This window comes from Saimiri boliviensis, chromosome 3, assembly GCF_048565385.1.
Source record: "Saimiri boliviensis isolate mSaiBol1 chromosome 3, mSaiBol1.pri, whole genome shotgun sequence".
Classification (NCBI taxonomy): Eukaryota; Metazoa; Chordata; class Mammalia; order Primates; family Cebidae; genus Saimiri; species Saimiri boliviensis.
The window spans coordinates 33,076,824-33,099,924 of record NC_133451.1 but is presented as its reverse complement, the minus strand read 5'-3'; positions in this window follow the sequence as shown (position 1 = coordinate 33,099,924).

Below are 23,101 nucleotides of genomic sequence, written 5' to 3'. Positions count from 1 at the left end.
TTTCAGACTCTTTTCCTCTGGAATTAGTAATTTTAGATACTATGCCAATTCAGTTTATCCTGATATACTTATCTATCAGCCAAATCAAGATGGGCAAACGATATATCCATTTGCTGCAGTTATGAATAAGAATGGCTAATTTTTTTTTTTTTTGCCTTTTAATTTGAACTTGGCTTAAGGTAAAAAATAAACCAAGTTTATCTAATTTCTATATTTGAAGCTGGGGAAGTAGTTGCTGCAGAACATCCAAAATGAAGAATCATTTGAGGCTGGAAGCCAGGACAGAGGTACCACTTCCGATGGCAGAGGCAAAGAAAAGGCCAGCTCTCCGGGGGCGGCAGGGGAGGGCAGGGACCAACCCATAACAGAGGAGCCAGAAAAGCTTCTGTCTACATCTCCAGCACAGCTGCATTCTCCAAAACTGCATTGTCAGTGATAGAATGATAGGATGGATGAAGAAACGTGACTGGAGGTGCTGTTAATATCCTTTCAAATTATAGTATAACTTAAAAGGGACTCATATCTGGCATAATCCTTACAGAACCACAGTTACGAGGTTTCAGATGTGCAGGATGAATGAGTTCTGAGGATGAATTGCACAGCATGGTGGTGATAGTTAACAATAGTGTTCTGTATACTTGAGATTTGCTAAGACGGTAGATCTTAAATCTTCTCACCACAAATAAATGAATAGTAACTATGTGAGATGATATGCTAATAAGCTTGACTGTAATATTCATTTCACAACATATGTCTATGAAAACATCAAGTTCTATAGCTTAAATATATGCAATTTTTACTTTTCAATTATTCCTCAACAAGGAGGAGAAAAACAACAACTACCAAAATTTATTGCAAGCCACATAGGTAACTTTATGTTTTCTAGTAGCTATAATAAAAAGGTAAAAAAAAAAAGAAACCTAAGAAATTAATTTTAATAATCTTATGTTTAATTTAATAAAACTCAAAATATTATCTTTTCAGCATGTATCACAAATTATTAATGAGATAGTTTACATTCCCTTTTTGATTTTTTTGCATAATATGTCATCTAAAGTTGTCATGTGTTTTATACCTGAGGCACATCTCAGTGTGGACCAGCCACATGTCTTTGCTCAGTAAGCCACATGTAGCTACTGATTCTCCTATTAGAAACTAAACAGAGATTATGGCAGGATTTCCCCATGGCTGGTGGTTCATTTGTGGGATACTGTTTTGACAACTGCTGAGAAACAAAGCCAAGGTGAGACTAAAATTTGCAAAGAAGTTACTCATTAGCAAATTAATTAGCTGACCCCAAATTATCTGAAGTACTCTACATAGTTTGATGACTCCTTTTTTGTTTGTTTTCTATTTTAACAAGAAAATGTCCTATTTTATTTTGCAAAGAAGCACTTTTTAAACTCTTTTATTTTTTCCCAATAGATTGATTTTCCTTAGGTTCTCTTAATGTTCTCAAGTTTCTTTTTCTGCTAAAAATATTTTAGAAATATTCTAATATTATCTGTGCAATTGTTAGATATTTTTCATGAGGAAAATAATATGTTAATGTTAATTTTTTCACAGAGTGATGGAATTATTAGTATTTTCCAAAATATATGAAAAACACAAATTATGATTTCTGTAATTTGGTTATACTGTAAGAATTTTATAATATGAAGGAATATTATGGCTGAAAGTATCACAGAACAAGTCTCTCCCTAAAGAATTCTGTGCCTGTTTTCAAGAACAGGACATTGGTGTGTAATTCTAACCTAAATAATGGGCATGGAATCATTAAACTGTATAATACATTTGGTGCTGTTTTTTTGGAGTTCTTTAAAGGCGTATCCCTTATTTTAGGGATACTTCTGTCCAATTGCCTATCTAACTTCATTTCAAATTCAAAGTAGATAATCTATCTGCCTAAAGTTACTAAAAATATTACTCCTATTCTCAGTGTAGTAGAACAAGAATTTGCCAGAGAGAATGCAGCTTTCAAAAAGAGTATAAACACATAACAGGAATCTAAAATTGTTTTATGTTCTTTTTTTCCCATACAATATTGTTTTCAATCCACCTGAAAAGTATAGTGGCTTGAGGGAAGAGAGAGAGAATGAGAGATGCATTGATTCTTGAATATCAGAGTGGAAGTACTGAATCAGAATCTCTTAAGATAGGGCTCTGCAATTCTGCAATTTGCCTTTTAAATAAGATTTTCAATTGATTCTTATGTGCTTTAATGTTTGAGAACCTGTAGTTAAAGAGAATATTCATGGACATGATTTAGCCATATTTTTGCAGGTCCAGAGAAGGGGTTTAATTTAAGTAGGCAGCTGTAATTTGCAGAACATGTTCTGAGTTAACAAAGACTGATAATTGATTCTGTACTTATAGTATTTTAAGCACTTGCATAATCAAAGTCTAAAGAATTAAATGGAGACACCATGTGGTGTCTTACTGAGAAAATTTCCAATGCCTTAAGGTAAATAGTTTAGTCGTAATGGTATCTCTTATATATACAGATATATAAATACATAGATATATTTATTTCCTCCCATCCCTCATCTTTTAAATTTATTAGTAACCAGAAAAATGATCTTAATATATCAATTAAAAATTGTGCTTGTTCAATAAATACCTTCTGCCTTGAGAGAACAGTGTTTCTTCTCTTTGGGGAGTGCAGTATAGGAGGCTTCGGAAGTGAAAATACATTCCATAAAAAGTCCTTCAATGGCCGGGCGCGGTGGCTCAAGCCTGTAATCCCAGCACTTTGGGAGGCCAAGGAGGGTGGATCACGAGGTCAAGAGATCGAGACCATCCTGGTCAACATGGTGAAACTCCGTCTCTACTAAAAATACAAAAAATTAGCTGGGCATGGTGGCACATGCCTGTAATCCCAGCTACTCAGGAGGCTGAGGCAGGAGAATCGCCTGAACCCAGGATATGGAGGTTGCGGTGAGCCGAGATCGCGCCATTGCACTCCAGCCTGGGTAACAAGAGTGAAACTCTGTCTCAAAAAAAAAAAAAAAAAAAAAGTCCTTCAATGATACCCATTGCCTATAGCATTTAAAACAAACTGTTCTAACATTGACACATATTTCATACAGTAAGGCCCCAACCAGTCTTTCTGAATTTTCTTCTTCTTATTCCTCTCATAAACCCTTCACTGCAATGGGCTTGACAAGTTTTTTGCATCTTTGTGTCCCATTTTCTTAATTTAAAGTCTCCTCATTTTTTTTTTAATTTAGGATACATTTTAACAATAGTATAGATGCTCAATATTTAAAGAATCAAATGATTATACAAGGACTTAATTGAAAGCAGCAATCTCCCGTGATCCTACCCCATTTCCTATTCACCAGAAGCAAGTGCTTTGAATAATTTAGATTTATTCTTTTTGTTATGTTACACCTCCAGTTTAGAATAACATACTTATTTTTTGCCTGCTTTCATACCTGGGAAGATAATGATGCAGCACTCCTTTACAACCTGCATTCTGCTGCCATCACTATTCAACACACTACTGTTCACCTATTTCCACAGAAATAGTTGTATCATAATTTATGATTATATATTCTCCATATTATGACTGTTCACATAAGTGGCATGTATAACATTTATCCATGAGTAACACTAAGTCACATCCAGCAGTTCATAATCCCACCACAGTAATAAAATCAAAAGCATAAAAAAATATCCCTTTTGTAACATTTTACCATTATTGGTTTTGTAAGCTTGGAGGCATCTCTAGAACTTCCTGGCCCTCTGGACAGGCTGCTCTCTCAGTTTCTTTCACAACTCTCAGGGTTTAAACTCCTTATATCAACTTGGAGATTGCTTTGCTGGCCTTGTATATTTCATCCCCTGATTTCATAACCCGTGTAGTTTCTTTTTATACTGCCTCATTTTGTTACACATATTCTTCCGTACCATCCCAAAAATGGAAAATATTTTGATATCTATACCTGAAATTTCTTCACTTGACTCCTATTATTACATGGACAGCTTAGGTGAGTACATTACTGAAAATCATTTTCTCTGTGAATTTTGAATACATTGCTTAACTTTCAACTCCTCACTCATTTCCTAGTATCAGTATGATTCCTCCAATCTCAGGTATTTCTAGCATTCCCAATACAAAATCCCATCAATGTATCCTCTCTAGAAAATATGCTTTCAATCTTCTTCAACATAGGAAGGATTAATTATCTAGATGAGAATGAGGCAGGAAATCTGGTATTCTAATGCTTTTAGAGCTCTTCAGCCTTGCCTCCTTTATTGAGCACTACCCTTCAACACCGTCACAGATAAAAGTTCAGCACAGCTTATCTGCTGACCTCCAAATTACCCATGTTTTATTTGTTTGTTTTCTTTATAATGAGTTTAAAAACAAAATATGACCTTACTATTCTACATGTGGTCTTTTTCCTCACTATGAAATATTTATGTTTCATTGCAGTATTAATGTGTGTTACATGTTATATAGCATATGCACTATATTACCTTTCTAGAATCCAAAAGTTTCGAATTTTGAAACCATCTGTTGCCAAAGAATTGTAAGAGGTATGGATCTGAACCTAGTACTATCAAACTTTGGACACTTGTAGGTTCCTATGTAAGAAATAAGTTGTGTCTTGGATTCCTACCCAGAGGGCTTGTTTTCAAATGTGTCATATATGCAATATCAGATATTGTTTTTCTCTCTGTTTTTTACTTCTTTAATTTTGATTGATTTTCCCCAACCATGATTTTAGTCTGTGTGTATATACACAGTTATTGACATAAAAGGAAAACATTTCAATGTTGCTCTAATAAATATTCTGAAGGAAGTTTGGTTAAAGATACTTTAAAGCAAACAATGTTTTTTTTTTTTTTTTTTTTTTTTTTTTTTTTGTTCTCTACTATAGAAGAAAAGCTAGCAACTGTTGGATAGCCTTGAAGATGAAAGCTCTGGATATATGTATTAATAAATTTGGACAACTCTAGATAGATAAATCTATAGATACAGATATGATAGCTCACATTTCCTTTTTTCTTCAAAATTAAAAAATATCAGTACAAACCACATATTAAAGCAAAACTTTCTTCTAATTTTCATTAAATATGTATATGTAGTCTGAGGTTTCTGTCATGACAATTGGACTAATATTCTGTTGCACAGATAGCGAAGACAATGGAGTAAATAGTGTCCAAATAAATGTTGCCTCAGCTTATGCCTTTTAAAGCAATATTGTATATGAAAAGCATGTAATAGCCAGGCTGTGAGCCTAAAACTTACGAATAAGGAGTAATTGATTGTAGCACCTATCTCTACCACTATAGAGGACAATCTACTCATGATTTTACTGGCAAAATATTATGATAGCTGTTTTGTTGATTATGCATACTTCTAACATCGAAACTATGCTTGGAATAGTCAGCAGTGTCCTCTTGCTCCCTGATTCATATATAAAATATTTTCATTCACTATTTAATTTGTTACCTATGTTACAAAAATAAACTTTTGTTGTAAAAGGAAATATATATTCTAGGTTATGCATAAATATTAGCATCTCACAAAGAAATTAGTGATTATTCTTAAACTATGTGACCAAGAATAAAGCCCCACCTTAGATGTTTCATAGCCATCTATGATTAGTCAACTCTTGATATCCTGTAACATTTTACCTACCATTAATATAGTTTATTCCATAATCTATTGCCAAATATTTCCCTAGTTATTCCATACTATAATTATTCCATAGTTTATTGCTAAATCTCTTATCATTCATACTTTGTAAATGTACATTCTTTGCTTATAGTATTGCCCAAAGATGGTTTTAGCATATTCTTGATTATGTCTTGCATAAAATTGTACTTTCTCCAATCTTCATTTTTATTGTGACTCTTGGAACTAGATTTGACTATTCTCATGTTATTTTTACTTTGTTTCTTAGTATGAACTTTCAAGATAATATCTATATTACAGTGGTTTCTTTCCTTCCTCTGTTGCCACCTATACGCAGGGTTTGAATGATAACAAGGACATTTCTTTGACTTACTTGTAGATAGATTTCTTCCAGCAATATAGGGTAAGCTAAGACGCAGTTGGACAGAACAATGAGGGTTGACCATTCTTCCTATAGCAATGAAGGCAAATGGACAGGCTTCCACAGGCATAAGTATTTCAAGGTGCTAGACCTTATATTCCATTGTCTAGTTGTCAAGTTGTGAAGAATAGCCTGGTTATGATGGCAAGAACAATGATGGCAATGACAACAGCCTTCTCCTGATCTTATAGATGGTAGTCACTAGATTAAGGAATGAACAACCAGGAATAGTTGCCTGAAGACATGCATTAATAGGAAGACAAATAGTAAAGTGGAAAAAAAAAGTCAAATGATAAAGTACAAACAAAGTAGAAAGTAAAGCAGTAAGGCACAAAAATGAAAACAAAGATTGTTGAATACTAGTGCTGGCTGGGCTACAACATTCCTTAGTAACCTGTAAATCCTTTATATCCTCTGAACTTTAATAATTCACTACATACATCTTTCCATTAATTATTTTTCAGCTTTTCTTCCACAGTTTTCCAGATAACATAGCACTTCTCTAAATGGAGCAAAGTGCTGATAAAACTGTGGTCTTATCCAGAGTGTAAAGGGTATTTTTCCAACTCATTTTTTTAACATTAAAATAAATTTATTTTAAATCATATATTCTTCCCGATGATGTTCTGGGGTTGCCTTTATATGAAATATGATTCTAATTACATATCGTTCAAAACACCTTCATATTACAGGAACATTTGCAACCAGAAAATGTGGCATCATTTTCCCCATGTTACCGTGTATATCATGTTATACTGTGCTGTATCTCTGTTAGAAAACGTTTAAGTCCCTGGTACTAGAGAGTCTCTATGTTTTCTTTTAAAAAATCCTATTCAAATATAATATACATGCTAATTGCTACTGAAAGTTAAATTTTTTTAAATGAATTTTGTTATTGTTATTTTAACTATACTTCACATTATACATTTGTAAGAAATATAATTAAATATCTTTGTTATTGTCAGTATTATCAGAGGAATATTTCAACAGTTAATTATAAAAATTATATCATGTTCTAAAATAAAATACACTACTGAGGGACCCTTAAAAGCAGCCCACAGGGGTTGCATACCCCAGAATTACTGGACTCATTGGGCTAAAATGTCATAGGATACTCTTCCTATGACATTTTAAATTTAAATCATGTGCTTCATTTTACAGATATCAAAGTGATGTACAGAAAAGGAGATGAATACCCAAGAGGTTATATTAAAATTTTAATGAAACTTAGCTGGGAACCATGACTCATGCCTATAATTTCAGGACTTTGGGAGGCCAGGGCAGGAGAATTGCTATAGCCAGGAGTTTGAGACCAACCTGGGCAAGACAGCTAGAACTGCTCTCAACAAAAAAATAATTAAAAAAAAATAGCTAGGCATGGTGGTGTGCGCTATATTAGTCTGTTCTTACACTGCTATAAAGGAATACCTGAAATTGGGTAATTTATAAAGAAAAGAAGTTTAATGGGTTCATGGTTTTGTAGACTGTATGGAAGGATAGCAGATTTCACTTCTGGGAAGGATTCAGGAAACATAACCATGGTAAAAGGTGAAGAGGAAGCAGGAATGCCTTACATGGCTGGAGCAGGAGCAACAGAGAGAAAGAGGAGGTGTTACAACACTTTTAAACACCAGATGTCATGATAACTCACTATCATGGGAACAGAAATGAGAGAATGCTATTAAACTACTCATAAAGGATCCAAATTCATAATTCAATCACCTCCCACCAGGCCCACCTCCAACAGTGGGGATTACAATTTGACATGGTATTTAGATAGGGACACAGACCCAAACCTTACTATTATTTCCTTGGCCTCTCCCAAATTTTATGTCCTTCTCACATTTCAAAATAAAATCATGCCTTCACAACAGTCTCCCAAACTCTTAATTCATTTCAGCATTAATTCCAAAGTCCAAAGTCTAATCTGATATAAGGCTAGATCCTTCCACCTATGAGACTGTAAAATCAAAAACAAATCAGTTACTTCCAAGACAAATGGGGGCATAGGCAGTGGGTAAATGCTCCCATTCCAAAAGAGAAAAATCAGCCAAAAGGAAGGGGCTGTAGGCTCCATACGAGTCTGAAACACAACAGGACAGTCATTAAATCTTACTGCTCCAAAATAATCTCCTTTTACTCCACATTTTCACATTTAGGGCATACTAGTGCAAGGGTTGAGCTCCCAAGGCCTTTGACAGCTCTGCTCCTGTAGCTTTGCAGGGATCAGCCACCACAGTAGTTCTCATGGGCTGGCATTGTGGCACATGACACAAGCTGTTGGTGTCTGTACCGTTTTGTGGCCTGGATGATGGTGGCCCTCTTCTCACAGCTCCACTACGCAGTCCCCAGTGAGGACTCTTGTGTGGAAACTCCAACAAATTTCCCCTCTGCACTGCCCTAGTAAATGTTCTTCATTAGGGTTCTGCCCCTGCAGCAGGCTTCCCTTCTGTCTGGACATTCAGGCTTTTCAATACGTTCTGTGAAATCTAGGTAGAGGCTCCTAAGCCTCAATTCTTGCATTCCATGTTTCCACAGGCTTAATATCACGTGGAAGACACCAAGGCTTATGGCTTGGACCCTCTGAAACAGCGGCTTGAGCTGTACCTGAGCTTCTTTGAGCCAGGTCTGGAGCTGGAGTGGCCATCATCCAGGGAACAGGGGCCTACGGTTATTCAGGGCAGTGGAGCTCTGGGCCTGGCCCACCAAACCAGTCTTTCCTCTAGGTCTACGGGTCTGTGCTGAGAAGGGCTGCCGAAAAGTTCTCTGAAATGCCTTCAAGGCCTTTTCCCCATTGTCTTTGCTATTATGACTTGGCTCCTTTTTACTTATGTAAATTTCTGCAGCATGCTTGAATCCCTGCTCAGAAAATGCATTTTTCTTTTCTACCCCATGGTCAGGCTGCAAATTTTCAAATCCTTATGATCTCCTGTCCTTTACATATAATTTCCACTTTTACATCTTTTCTTTGCTCACGTATATGACCACATGCTGTTAGAAAAATCTTGAATGTTTTGCGACTTAGAAATTCTTCCTCCAAATACCTTAAATAATCACTCTCAAGTTCACAGTTCCAGAGATCTCTAGGGCAGAGGCACGATGCTTCCAAGTTCTTTGCTAAAGCATAGCAAAAGTGATCTTTACTCCAGTTCCCAATAAGTTCCTCATTTCCATCTGAGACCTCCTCATCCTGGACTTCATTGTCCATATCACTATGAGCATTTCAGTCATAATCATTTAACAAGTTTCTAGAAAGTTCCAAATATTCCCTTACCTTCCTATCTTCTCATTAGCCTTTTAAACTGTTTCAACCTGTGTCTCTTACCTAATTCCAAGGCCACTTTGACATATTCATGTATCTTTATAATAAGCACTGCCCCACTCCTGGGTACCGGTTTTTTGTATTAGTTTGTTCTTGCACTACTACGAAGAAATATCTGAGACCAGGTAATTTATAAAGAAATGAGGTTTAACTGGCTTACATTTCTGCAGGCTGTAGAGGAAGCATATCAGCTTCTGCTTCTGGGGTGGCCTTGGGAAACTTACAATTATGATGGAAGGTAGAGGGAAAGCAGTCATCTTACATGGCCAGAACAGGAGCAAGAGAGGGAGGAGGTGCTACATACTTTTAAGCAGCCAGATCTCATAATAATTGACTTAATCATTATAATGAGAATAAAACTGAGGGGATGGTGCTAAATCATTTATGAAGGATCCACTCCCATGATCCAGTCACCTGCTACCAGGCCCCACCAACAACCCTGAGAATGACAATTTGATATGAGATTTAGGCAAGGACACAGATCCAAACCATATCAGTACCTGTAGTCCCAGCTACTTGGGAGGCTGAGGCAGGAGGATTACTGGAGCCAGGGATGCTGAGGCTGCAGTGAGTCAGGATGATTCCACTGCACACCATCCTGAGTGACAGAGTGAGACTCATGAAAAATAATAAGAAGACTAAAATATGATTTTAATGGAAATTCTAAAGCATACATACAGTTACTTGCATGATACTAAAGAAATAATAACAGCTGGATTTTTTGTATATACTATTACACTTCAGCATTTCTACAAATATCTTCTAAGTTATTAAATAAATGAAAATTCCCTGTGTGGATTACTGTCTATAGTCAAGATTTTGTGTGTGTGTGTGAGACAACTGAAGAAATTATGTAGGCACATGTGAAATACTCAGCAGCCACGAAAGCCAGGCTTCACAGTAAATTGGACCATTTCAGAACAATGCCTGGGTTTTATACCAACTCATATAAAATGTTCAACAGTCTTTGAAGTTACTGCCAGTTTAGCAGTATTGTTAACATACTGTTTTATAAGAGAGAGCATGTAATTCTATCTAATCATGTTTGTGACTTAGGTTCTCTCTCTTACTTTTATCCATACCACTATTTTACTCTTCTTAGTGATTTTGTTCCCTCTCTGCACCTTCTTCTTTATAGATCCCTAAGTAAGGATCCAGAAATTCTACCACCATTTAATGTCCATTTTATGCACAATTCTCATATCTGCCACCTTAATTTATTTATACCCTATCGAGTGGAGCACAATCTCAACTGTGACATGAATTATAAATAATTTACACTACAAAACATCTATGACTGCTTCTCATGAAAAAGGTAATAAGCATGAAGGATACTTACGGTGTCATGAGCAATCTGAGTCAGTGTACTATGCACCTGACTAGTATATTATGCACCTTCTCTTGCACAAACATTGTCCCTCCAAAAAAGTCTCCTGGTATTCTCATCAGCTTTACAAAACTACTATTTTCTTTGTTGATATTGCAAAAGTGTTCAGAATATGGGACTCAAAATATCATTGTCTGAATTTCAATATTGGTCATATGCCATGTTAACTAATTTATATTTTCAAATTACTTGGTTTTTCAAAGTCTTGTATCAGTTATTAAGTAAGGAAAATAATAGCCACTCCCAGAAAAGATTGCTCTGATTATTAATTGCAATAATATAGGGAAATATTTAGTGAGGTTATAGTAAGCACTCAATAAATACTAGTTATTATTAGTATTACTTGATTTTCTATAATGTTCAGCTTTACTTCACATGCCTGGTACCCACATAAATAAGTACAAGAATCACTTGCCTCTTAAAAATAATTTTAAATCATTAATTTAGGATTAAATATGGACTTATAAGTAATAAAGTCAGAGAGGCAGCATAAGCATATACAAACATGAATTTCAGTAATGTTTCAAGTCCTAGATATTCCACTTGTGGTTAGTGTCACAAGTGACCCTCTCTGATTGTGTTGCAACAAATATGTAAAGGGGTCATAGTATTCATTCAGCGATTAATAACTACTATAGATAGCTTATAGATACATAATCAATGAGAGAGGGTAAAGGGAAATAACAAGACTGGGAGAGTAGAGTCCTAAAGACCACTCTAATGCAATTTTTCAATTGAGTATGGGATAATGCTAGGGTAGGCAAACCCACTGAGTTTGTGGCCAAGTACAGCCCCAGTCTGTTTTTCTAAATAAAGTATTACTAGAACACGAATTCATTCACAAAACTTCTACAGCTGCTTTCTCACTGTAACAGCAGAATTGAGCAGTGGTGACAAGGACCACATGGCCCACAGATCTTACTCTCTAACTCTTTAAGGAAAATGCTTACCAACTCCAAAATAAAAGAAGATACAGTGAGTTCGATTTTCCTCATGTTGAAAATAAGATACCGGAGGAACCTAAAGAAAACTGTTGTCTCTAGTTGAATGAAGTAGAAAAATGAAATTGAATGAGAACTGAGGTAATGTCATTGTATTTGACAATGGACTAACTGTAATTTCACTTTTGATTGTAGAAGGTAATCTTGTTAATAAATAAAGCAAATAAATATAGAATTTATGATTATGGATGTTGAAATCAGACTGCCTTTGTTTAATCCTAATTGTAACTTACTCTGAAACCTTGGTCAAATTAATTAAGTTCCTTTGCCTGAGGGTCTTCATTTGTAAAATTGGATTAATAATAGCATATTTCATAAGTTTGTGAGAATTACATGAGTTTATATAAGTAAAGCAAAAACCTCTGGCAAACTTATTATGCCATTAATTTCTAGCTTTATTTATATAAGCACATTTAATGTTATTCAGTGATAATGAACTATTTATTATATTAATAACATTTTAGTGATATTTAGTAATAAGAAATTTCGTTTGAGAGATTCAGCGATAATAAAGCTTTTCAGCAGGAACAGAAACCTAATATATAGTTGTCCTTATGTATCCACAAGGAATTCATTCCAGGACCCCTGAGGATACCAAAATTCTCAATGCTCAAGTCCCTTATGCAAATGTAGGATTATTTGCAAATAACCTATGCACATCCTCTAGTGTACTTTAAACTATCTCTAGATTTCTTACAATATCTCATATAATATCAGTGATATGTAAATAGTAGTTATATTATATTGTTTTTAAATTCATATTATTTTACCTGTACTGTTATTTATATTGTTTTTTAAATATTTTTAATTCATGGTTGGTTGAATATGCAGGATACAGAACTTGTAGATATGGACACACCAACTATATTTGGAATCTTAGCTTTGACCTGAGAATGGGGCACTAAAGATTTTTCCTAGGTTAATATAGTACTTTAACATTTAACTAGTACTATTATTCTTAAACACATCTTAAGGAAAGAGAGAGATGAGGAAAAGAAAATTGCTGATACTTACTTTGTTTTCGTATTACAACAGGGAACACGTTGAGGTTGGAATCTGATAAATGGAATCTCATAAATGTCAATCTGAAGCCCTGACTGAAGTACAATTGTGGAAAAAAATTGGTTTGCAGAATAAAATAAATTAATTTTATTCAGAATACCCAAAGTGATAGAGGGATGCTGTTCTTTTTACCATTTATATTAACTGTACTGAAATATAAAGTGACCTAAAAACAGACTCAGAAGTATGTTTTAAAGATAATTATTCAGAACAACAAGAATTAATAGAGAAATGATGACAACTGTTTTAAAAAAAGAAATATATGACAATGTAGGGTTGATCTGATGAATGCATTTGACATTCAAATAATTTTATTGAATATCTGTCATGTGGTAGTAATTATACACAGCAATGAGTCTAGTCTGTTGTTTACAATGAATTAATACAGACAGACGAACATGACATATAAAGAGACACCTGCTTCTGGTGGGAATGTAGAAAGTCACAACAAAGTATTAATAATTTCACCATATAACTGATATTATAAGATGAATGAGATAGAAATTTATATTTTTTAAAATTTTTATCCTATAATGGAACTGAAGATATAATGAAAATAAGAAGAAGTTAGCTAAATGAAACAAGTACAGAAAGTGATATATGCTTACTAGGAGAGAGAACACCTTTAGTGTTCTTTCATTTGTTGCATTCATTACTGGTCAAGTGGTGGAAGGAGAAGAAACCTAATGTAAATAACAGATAAAGAAGCCAGCCATACCACTAAGATCTTTTTAGCAGAATTTTATATATAGGCTGTTATAATGGCTTGGAAATTTATGGAGTCCAGCCACAAAGTTTGCACTCCCTTGCAAATTTTTTTTTTTTATCAGCCTGCTTGACAGGTGGCAGTAGCATGCAGAGGTCAGTCATAGTGTGGGAAGGGAAGCTGAGATAACCCTCCTATGGTTGCACAGCTTTTCAAGTGGAAGGCTGTGGCTTGTTGAAGGCTTAGGGGATAGGACAGAGAGGATACAAAATCACACAAGGAAATACAACCTTAAAAGGCAGCAAATAAGCTTCAGTAAAATGCTGGGAGTGGGACAGGAGAAATGAGGGAAAGCTTTCGCAGGCATGATGGTCTTTAATTGAGTGAACCATGATATTCACTAAAGCCTCGGGAATGCCCAGAACAGATGAGAGAAATTATTTTTCTGTGGTTGTTTTTAACGTTTAATTGAACTTGAAGGACATTATGCTAAGTGACATAAACCAGTCACAGAAGGACAAATGCTGCATGATTCCTCTTATATAAAGTATCTAAAATAGTCAAACTCAGAGAAGAAGAGACTAGAATTGTGTTTAAAATGAGCTGGGAGAAGAGGGAGATGAGAGGTTTTCAAACGATACAAAGTTTCAGTTTATACAAGATGACCGGGATCTTCTGTACAGCATAGTGCCTAAACTCAACAATTCTGCATTATGCATTTGAAAATTTGCTAAGTAAATAGATCTCTTGTAAAGTGTTCTTACCACAAAAGCAAACCAACGAAACAAAGAGCAACAACGACAACTAAGGATATAGCAAGGAGTCTTTTAGACATGATGAATATGTCTATTACCTTGATTGTGATGATGGTATCATGGGTGTATGCCTGTGTCCAAACCCATCAAATTTATACATTAAATATGCACAGTTTTTGTATATTGGTTATATCTCAATAAAGCTGTTCTTAAAAAGAGAGAGAGAAAGAACACGTTTTCAGGCATACTGTTGGTCTGTTGGAAAGTTGCAGTTATTGAAACTTAGTGCAAGGTAGGAAAGCTCAAGGCACCTCAGTGTCTCTTCACTGAGTGCAAGCAATGACTACCAGGTAGAAAAAATGAAATAAGTTCTATTTTATTTCCACTCATTTTCCTCTTTGAAATGTAGTAAAACACAATGAAGGCAGCATTACAGCTTCCCCTCTCGCACAGCTTGGGACATGAGTATGGAAAAGGCTCTGGACATACCAGTGATTTAGAGCCGTGACACCAGGATCACAACGAGGGATTCCCCTTGCTCATCTGCTGTAGTCACAGCTTTTGGTGCCTCAGGCAAGCTCTCTCCCTATCACCTTGACCAACCTGTAGCTGTCCTTTACCAAGCCCTAGATGAAACCTAAAGTATTTCAGAGCACATTTTAAACTGTCTTCTAGAGACGTTTAATCTAGAAAAATTTCCACAAAGCTATTTATAGTATCTTTATTTGTAACAACCCAAAACTGTAATACCCAAACTTTATCAGCAGTAGAATAAAATAAGCAAATTGTGGCATGTTGATAAATTGGATATTATTTAATAAAAAACAAACACACAATTGACATATGCCACCATATGAATAAATCTCTAAAATATATTGAGCAGAAGAAGCCAGAGACAAAAGCATATATCACATTGTATGAATTTATTTATGTTAAGCTTAGGAAAAATAAAACAGATGAACTCAAAATGGTGACCATAGAGGCAGTGGTAGCATGGTGGTATGAAGAGAAAGGGCACAGGGAGGCATTCTTCCCTATGATAGAAAAGTTTCTTCTTTTAATGGTTTTTGCATAGGTGTATACAATTGTTAAAAATGTATTAAACTGAACATTTATGTTCTCTATACTTTATTATAAATTGCTGACTTCAGACAGCACCTTGCAGTCTACATTGTATATGATAATTGTGAAAGCAAACATTTTGATGGGCAAATTGCAGGGTTTAGTGAGAAAAAGAATGGTTCTGCAGAACCAAAAGCTTCCAAAGTAATATGGCATAGACATAATGTCCCCAAAGTATTGCATAAGGCCTATAGACCCAACGCTAGAGCAATCCAGATAAAGAAGGAATTCTCTAGGACATGACTTGGAGGATTGCTGGGGAAAAGACATGCAGAGAAAACATAAACGAACTGCTGAGAACATGCCAAGCATAGCCTAGAACATAAAAGAAGACTTAAATGTTGTGGCACATATATTCCTAAATCCTGCCTATTGTTCTCAAATCATTTACAGGAATAATTTATTCCCTGACTCAGGGTTATTTATGTTGATGGAGATTTATAATAGAATATTGATATGGTTTGTCTGTGTCCCCACTCAACTCTCATGTTGAATTGTAGCTCCCAGAATTCCCATGTTGTGGGAGGGATTTGGTGGGAAATAATTGAATCATGGAGGTGGTTTTCCCCACACTGTTCTCCTGGTGATAAATAAGTCTCATGAGATCTGCTATTTTTATAGGGGGTTTCTCCTTTCACTTGGCTCTCATTCTCTCTTGTCTGCCACCATGTAAAATGTGCATTTTGCCTTCCATCATAATTGTAAGGCCTTCTCAGCCACATGGAACTGTGAGCCCACTAAAACCCCTTTTTTTAATACATAAATTACCCAGTTTTAGGTATGTCTTTATCAGGAGTGTGAAAACAGACTAATACAGTTACTGATGACCTTTACAATTATTTAGAATGACTAACAACAGACCTTAGGCTGACCTTCTTCCATTAAGGACTTCCAAAACTCATGGTACACATTCAGGATGCTGAGACAGCCAGTGCTTCTGCTGCAATCAGGAAATGGCCTGCTGAAAGTGAAAGTTACTGCACTGCTGGCCAGATCCTGAGTCTACCACCTCTGCTTTTCTCCGAAGCAGCCACTATTTCCCAGAAGTGAAATGAATGACATAAACCAAAATCACATCTAGATATGCAAACAGAACCTGGAAAACTGTGTGGGGGGTTGCTTTTGTTTTTTAGCTTTATACCCTCTGCAATATAAGAAAGTACACAATAAGCAGGTTTGAATGGATGTTGAGCAAACCAATCCAAATATATTATCCCTCACACACATTTTCTTCCCATTCTCAAGCCTCCAAATAGCAATAAGAAACAAACAAAAAAAAATGCTCCTGTGTAAAACAACACGATGATCCTAACATAAACAGCATGCTCACCCTCATGTAAAAGAACAAATAAAGCTCTTAAGTACTGACTCCATTTCTGAGTAATGTTCACTCCTCCTCAATTACAATCCATCTTGATCTTGTACAATCAATAACAATGAATTTTCATTTTAATAGCCATCAACATTCTACTGTAAAAGAGTAAGAACAGAGAAGAAAAAAAAAAGGAAATTGAGTACTTGTAAATATATAGAAACAAAACAAAAAGGTAATAAGAGTAGCCCAGGAAATCCTTATTTCCACAACTGAACCATCATTCATAATCAATATTTAAAACTTAACACTCAGGGATGGTGACACCATGGAGTTTGCTATTCATGATTGCCATAATTAAATTTTGCTTAATTTTGGTTTTTGACAGTATCCGCCTTGTGATCCTAATAAATAAGATAGTAATTTAGGACTGTTAGGAAATCGCTCAGGATTAGATAACTTGAAATCTAAATTCCTGAGCTTATCACTTATTGCTGTAAGCATTCCAGGCCACTCAAGAAATTCTGGCCACAGCATAGTCTTTATATTCACTTTCTGTACATTAAATTGTGGTAACCATTGGGTTCCCATGGGACTTGATTCAGTCAGCACTTGATCACAATCACGCACAGGTGATGTCTAGATTAATTGATATGTCACTACGTGCCATAGATTACTTAGCACTCTGTTTCCTTTTGGCAAGGGTCTCACCAATATGCTCAAGCCCAAGGGCATGAGTAAACCAATGTCCAAATGTCATCTTTTCAGATCTTTCTCCAGGAACCACTCCACTTCCTCATACCACAACTGTTATTAGTCAACATTCCATCAAGAGACAGAAACCACGAATAATTTGAACACAGGAAGTTTAATATAAAGGATTATAAACTCTCATGGAAGATTAGCTTTTACAGGAAAGAGATAACTTAAAGGATTCAGAAATCGCATATGGAGTAAGCAGCCACAACCTCTGTGGCTGAGGCAGACCATCTAAAGAAGGAACAGATCTGGAAGAACCCCCTACCTGCCAAGGGCTGATACGCTGAAGGTTCAGCTATGGCCCGCCAGAGTATGAAGTTCCCCTAGATGCTGTATAGAGGAAATATCTTAAAAGCTTTCCTCAAAGGTACTGGGAGAAACTGCCTATTGAGAAGTAGATTACGTTTTAGGCAGTCTTTCACTACTGGCTGTGATATACTGTTGGTTGTCAGGAACTAGAAGAGCATGTCCAGAGGTGTGTCCTGGAGTGAAGAAGAGTAGACCCTTCTATCCACAGTGTCTCTGCAGAGTCCTCTATTGACAAAATTTAACATCATGCCACCTAGAAAAAAAAGAAATGTTTACCAGGTTTCACTCAATTATAGATTAGGAAGTGAAGGATGGTTAGAAAAAGAAAAAAAAAAAAAACTACCTTTACAGTGAACTACTTGAAATAAAAGCTTGTGTCCTTAATTGCAGAAAAAAACACAAATAAAGTATAAGTTCATATATCACCTCTAATTTTTTTTTTGTAAAAAATGTTTCAATGATGAAATTTCCCAAATTAGGATATGAGAACTTTGATTTTGGCAATCCTTTAATGATAATGGAGTAGAAAAAGAGATGAGGCAGTAGCTTTAAGTCCAGGTGTCATATTTTTCTGTCTCTAAATAAGTGGATATGGTTTCTTTTGAACAATATAGAGCATAATTAGATGGTTCCTACCTTTTCTGGGAAATTGGTGGTAAGATAACATTCTCAAATTAAAATACAACAACTAACTAAAATGTTACAAAAATTATAAAACGTTCAGGTTGCTTTATCAAAGAGATTTGAATAAATTTAGAACATAAGAATGATTTTAAATTATCACTATTTAAATAATTGCATTAAAATAGATTTGTGTCAGATGCCTGCAATTCAATATGCCTTGAGCTGTTTGCAGCCATTTTTATTCAGTATTGAGTTAAAGAGTAGATATCATGAAAAATCTATCTACTGCTGACATAGAAAAGGAGAAACTGACTTCATAAGCTATGTTTGTTTCCCTTCATTTGAAAGAATAGCCAACATTACTTATGAGTTTCCTATAAATCTTCAGTGAATGTTAATAATTGTTGGAATTTTTTGAGCAAATATTATGTTCTATGTATTATTGTTAGAGTTGTATATAGTGTATTTAATATGCATAAATATCAAGGAAGATTATTTATTAAATGCAAAAATAATTTATCATTGTCATTTTACAAATGGAGAAATGTACCGAAATCTGACATTCAAAAGTCAAAGAGCTATATAATGACATAGCAATTCCACAAGCCCTGGTTCTAGAATTTGATATTTATGCTATTGCTATTTCCATAATAATAAAAAAAACTGAAGATATAAAAAATTTAGAAGTATATTTCTATTTTGATCATCAATTCTTTCTTTAAAGCACCACATGGTTAGAAGTGCAAAGTTTTACAACCTATGATATTATAGTTTAGGTGTATTAAATAATCCACTTTTGTCTATTGGTAACTATTTTGAAAATTAAAATTTTGTGTGCAATAACTGGGGCAAAATCTGTGATTATCATTTTCAGCATCAATAAATTGCCTAATTTAAAAGTCTTGATTTAGCTATTGCTGATTCTGTTTAAAATTTTTAAATTCCTACATATTGAAGAATATATGCAATCTGAGGCATTTCAATTGGGATTCAAGTGTTTGCATTTCATGAAATCAATAAAAAATGTATTTTTATTTCCCTTTGCAATTTGAAGCAAACTGAAAATACAGATTTCCTAATAGCAGTGAGTATATGTAAATTACCAGAGGGTCAATACAGTCTGAATGAGAGTACACAGATATGCTGAATTGAGCATGTTCTGTTTATTCTCCCATACTCACCATGAGAACAACTCATTTCTCTTCTTGCTTGGATCAACTGAAGGATTAGAGTAGATATTGAAGAGTTTTTGCAATACTTTTCACCGTGGAGTGCAAATTTTCTCCCCTCAATAGAAATAAGATTGTCAGGCTATGAATATTTTTTCAAAATTCTAACTCTTATTTTCAGTTTTCTGATGTTCTTTGAAAACTGAGCTAGTACTGACAACCTTTGAAGTATATGTAAGGGATGCCCTTTTAAGTAAGGACAGACTTCATATAAATATGAAAAGATATATCTATTACCTTTTATATGATATCTATCTATCTATCTATCTTCTGTCTATCTATATATCTATCAGTCTGCCTACGTATCTATGTTTAGTAGAGCTAACCTAACTGATAGAGAATGGTGGCTGGCTACAATAGCTGCCCATAGTTTCAGAATTTATTGCACCTTGGTCTTCAGCCATCGAGTCAATTGTCCCTTTCCGACCACATTCATGTAAAGTAAATTGGAACTATTTTACCGTAACAGATTTATATCTAATTTAAAAAATACATATTTGTATCCAATTATATCAAAAATATCTACACCTGTTGCAGTGTGATGAAAAGTTAGGGTTGTTTCTAAGGAAGAAAATCTTGCATATTCAGTAGTTATCACCTGAGCCAAAATGGAATAAAGAGTTTCCCAGTGAGCTGATTCAGAGCCAAAGGTATTCAAGGGGGAGAACTACCTGTCTACCTCCCAGGCAGTCATATTTTTGTCGTGGGTCGATAGAAAATAACATGCCATTAATGAAGTGCAATACTGAGGAATGGCAATGTCCAGTTTGAGGAGAATTAAGATGGTTGGTGTTTTCGGGAATGTCTTTGATCAGTGAGGAAACAATAAATCACAACACAAACCGAGCCTAGTTTTATGGCACAAAATAATAGATGCGACCAGTCCGAATGTAAGATCTATGTACATTCCACCTAAAGTGTAAAGCTGCCCACATGGCAGTTTACTTGGGTTACATTCAAAATTTCAAATTAAATAGCATACCTAGACTTTTTGCTCTTCGAACCTGAGAGGTAGAGCTTAGGATAAGTCACTCATTCAAGATCAGAACAAATAACAGAGTTGCATAAGAATATTGGGAACAAATTAGAATTCCTGCTAGAATTTACTCAAATTAAACGTGAGACTTTGAATGTCATCAACCTCAGGATATATTCTACATAACTATAGTATTGAAATGAAAACCTATCCCTTAGCATCCACAAGAGAACACAGCTGAATATGTTGCAACAGTTTCTTCAGTGCAGAAAGGACCAGTACAGAAAGGGGTGAAGAACTTCTAATTCATATCTATAATATTATGAAGATATATATAACAAGTTTTTCTCATTTCATTGCATTGCAACCTATTCAGTTAGATGATGTATTTATTTGAATGATGCATTTGTTTTGGTGGTAAAATACTATTCCTTTCCTTCACAATTGTTTTTAGTTAAATCTGTGGTTATACCATCGCACTGCATGAGTAAAGACAATACTTGTAATACAGTAGTTGAAATTTTCAAGAAGAATTTATAAAGTAGAAGTTGGAAATTTTTCATAATTGTCAAAATACATATACATAAGTGAAAACATAATTTGAGCTTTTACTTTCTCCTATCTTCCTACACGGAAAATTACTACTCAAATAGTCCCCTCCTAAGAGTTCCTTTCCTGGTCACACTAACTTTAACTTATTTCCTTTGTTCTCAAGTGTATGCCCTTGTTAATCTCTAAGAGACTGAAAAAAAAAATAATTGCAGGCACTGAAAAAAAATAATTGCAGGCATGAAGATGTTTGTCTAACGCATGTGTTTTGATTAGAATCTGGGCTCCTGAATAGTAATAGCAATTCATACCTATGTCTAATTGAATCATTGCTAAACAAGAGTTCTAGTACTGGAGGTTTCTGTGGGTTCTGCAGGGAAAGTTTCCTTTTCATATTGCCAGTGCAATATTCAGGCACAATAGAATAATAAATAAGTTATTTTATTTTGAAGATACTATGCAAAAAGATGGAAATTGTGCAGGAGCAGGCAATAATTAGAGCTAGATGGGGGGAGAGTGAAGTTGAAGTGTAAGCTCATCCACAGGAAACTATTTTATTCTTAATTTATTTTATTTATTTTTTATTTAACTTCTATTTAGGTTCAGGGTGCATGTGAAGGTTTGTTATGCTTTTGTATGTCACTAGGGTATGGTGTACAGATTATATTGCCATCCAGGTTATAAGCCTTGTACTCTAGAGATGATTTCTCAATCATCACCCTCCTCTCACCCTCCACCCTCAAGTAGGCCTCAGTGTCGGTTGTTCCTCTTTTTGTGTCCATAGATACACAATGTTTAACTCCCACTTAGATGTGAGAACATATAGTATTTGGTTTTCTGTTCCTGTGTTAGTTCACTTAGGGTAAAGGTCTCTAGCTCTGTCAATGTTGCTGCAAAGGACATAACCTCATCCTTTTTTTATGGCTGCATAGTATTTCATTGTGCATATATACCACATTTTTTTGTTTTTATCCAGTCTACTGTTGACGGGCATTTAGGTTGATTCCATGTCTTTCTTATTGTGAAGAGTGCTGCAGTGAACATCCATGTGCATGTGTCCTTATGGTAGAATGATGTATATTCCTCTGGGTATATACCCAGAAATGGGATTGCTGGTTCAAATGGTAATCGTGCTTTTAGCTCTCTCAAGAATCACCGTACTGTTTTCCACAATAGTTGAACTAACTTACACTCCTACCAACAGTGTATAAGTGTTCCCTTTTTTCTGCAATCATAGTAGTGTCTGGTTTTTTGTTGTTGTTGTTTTTTAACTTTTTAATAACAGCCGTCATGACTAGTATAAGATGATATCTCATTGCGGTTTTGATTTGCATTTTTCTAGTGATTAGTGACGCTCAGCATTTTTTGTATGTTTTTTAGCCACATGTATGTGTTCTTTTAAACTGTCTGTTCATGTAAATTGCCCAATTTTAAATGGGGGTTGTTTTTGCTTGTTAATTTGTTTAAGTTCCTTATAGATTTTGATTATTAGACCTCCATCAGATGCATAGTTTGCAAAAATTTTCTCACATTCTGTCTATTTACTCTGTTGATAGTCTTTTATTCTGTTGTGCAAAGCTCTTTAGTTTAATTAGGTCCATTTTTCAAGTTTTGTTGTTGTTGAAATTGCTTTTGGTGTCTTCATCATAAAATCTTTGCCAGTACCTATGTCTACAATGGTATTTTCTAAGTTTTTTTCTAGGATTTCTATAGTTTTAGTCTGTACAGTTAAGTTTTCAATCAATTTCAAGTTAATTTTTGTTTATGGTCTAAGGAAAGGGTCTAATTTAATTCTTCTGCATAAAGCTAGCCAGTTAATTCAAGCCTAATTTATTGAATAATGTCTTTTATTTATGCTTGTTTTTTCTCTTTTTTCAACTTTGTTGAAGACCAAACAGTTGAGGGGTACAGCTGTAT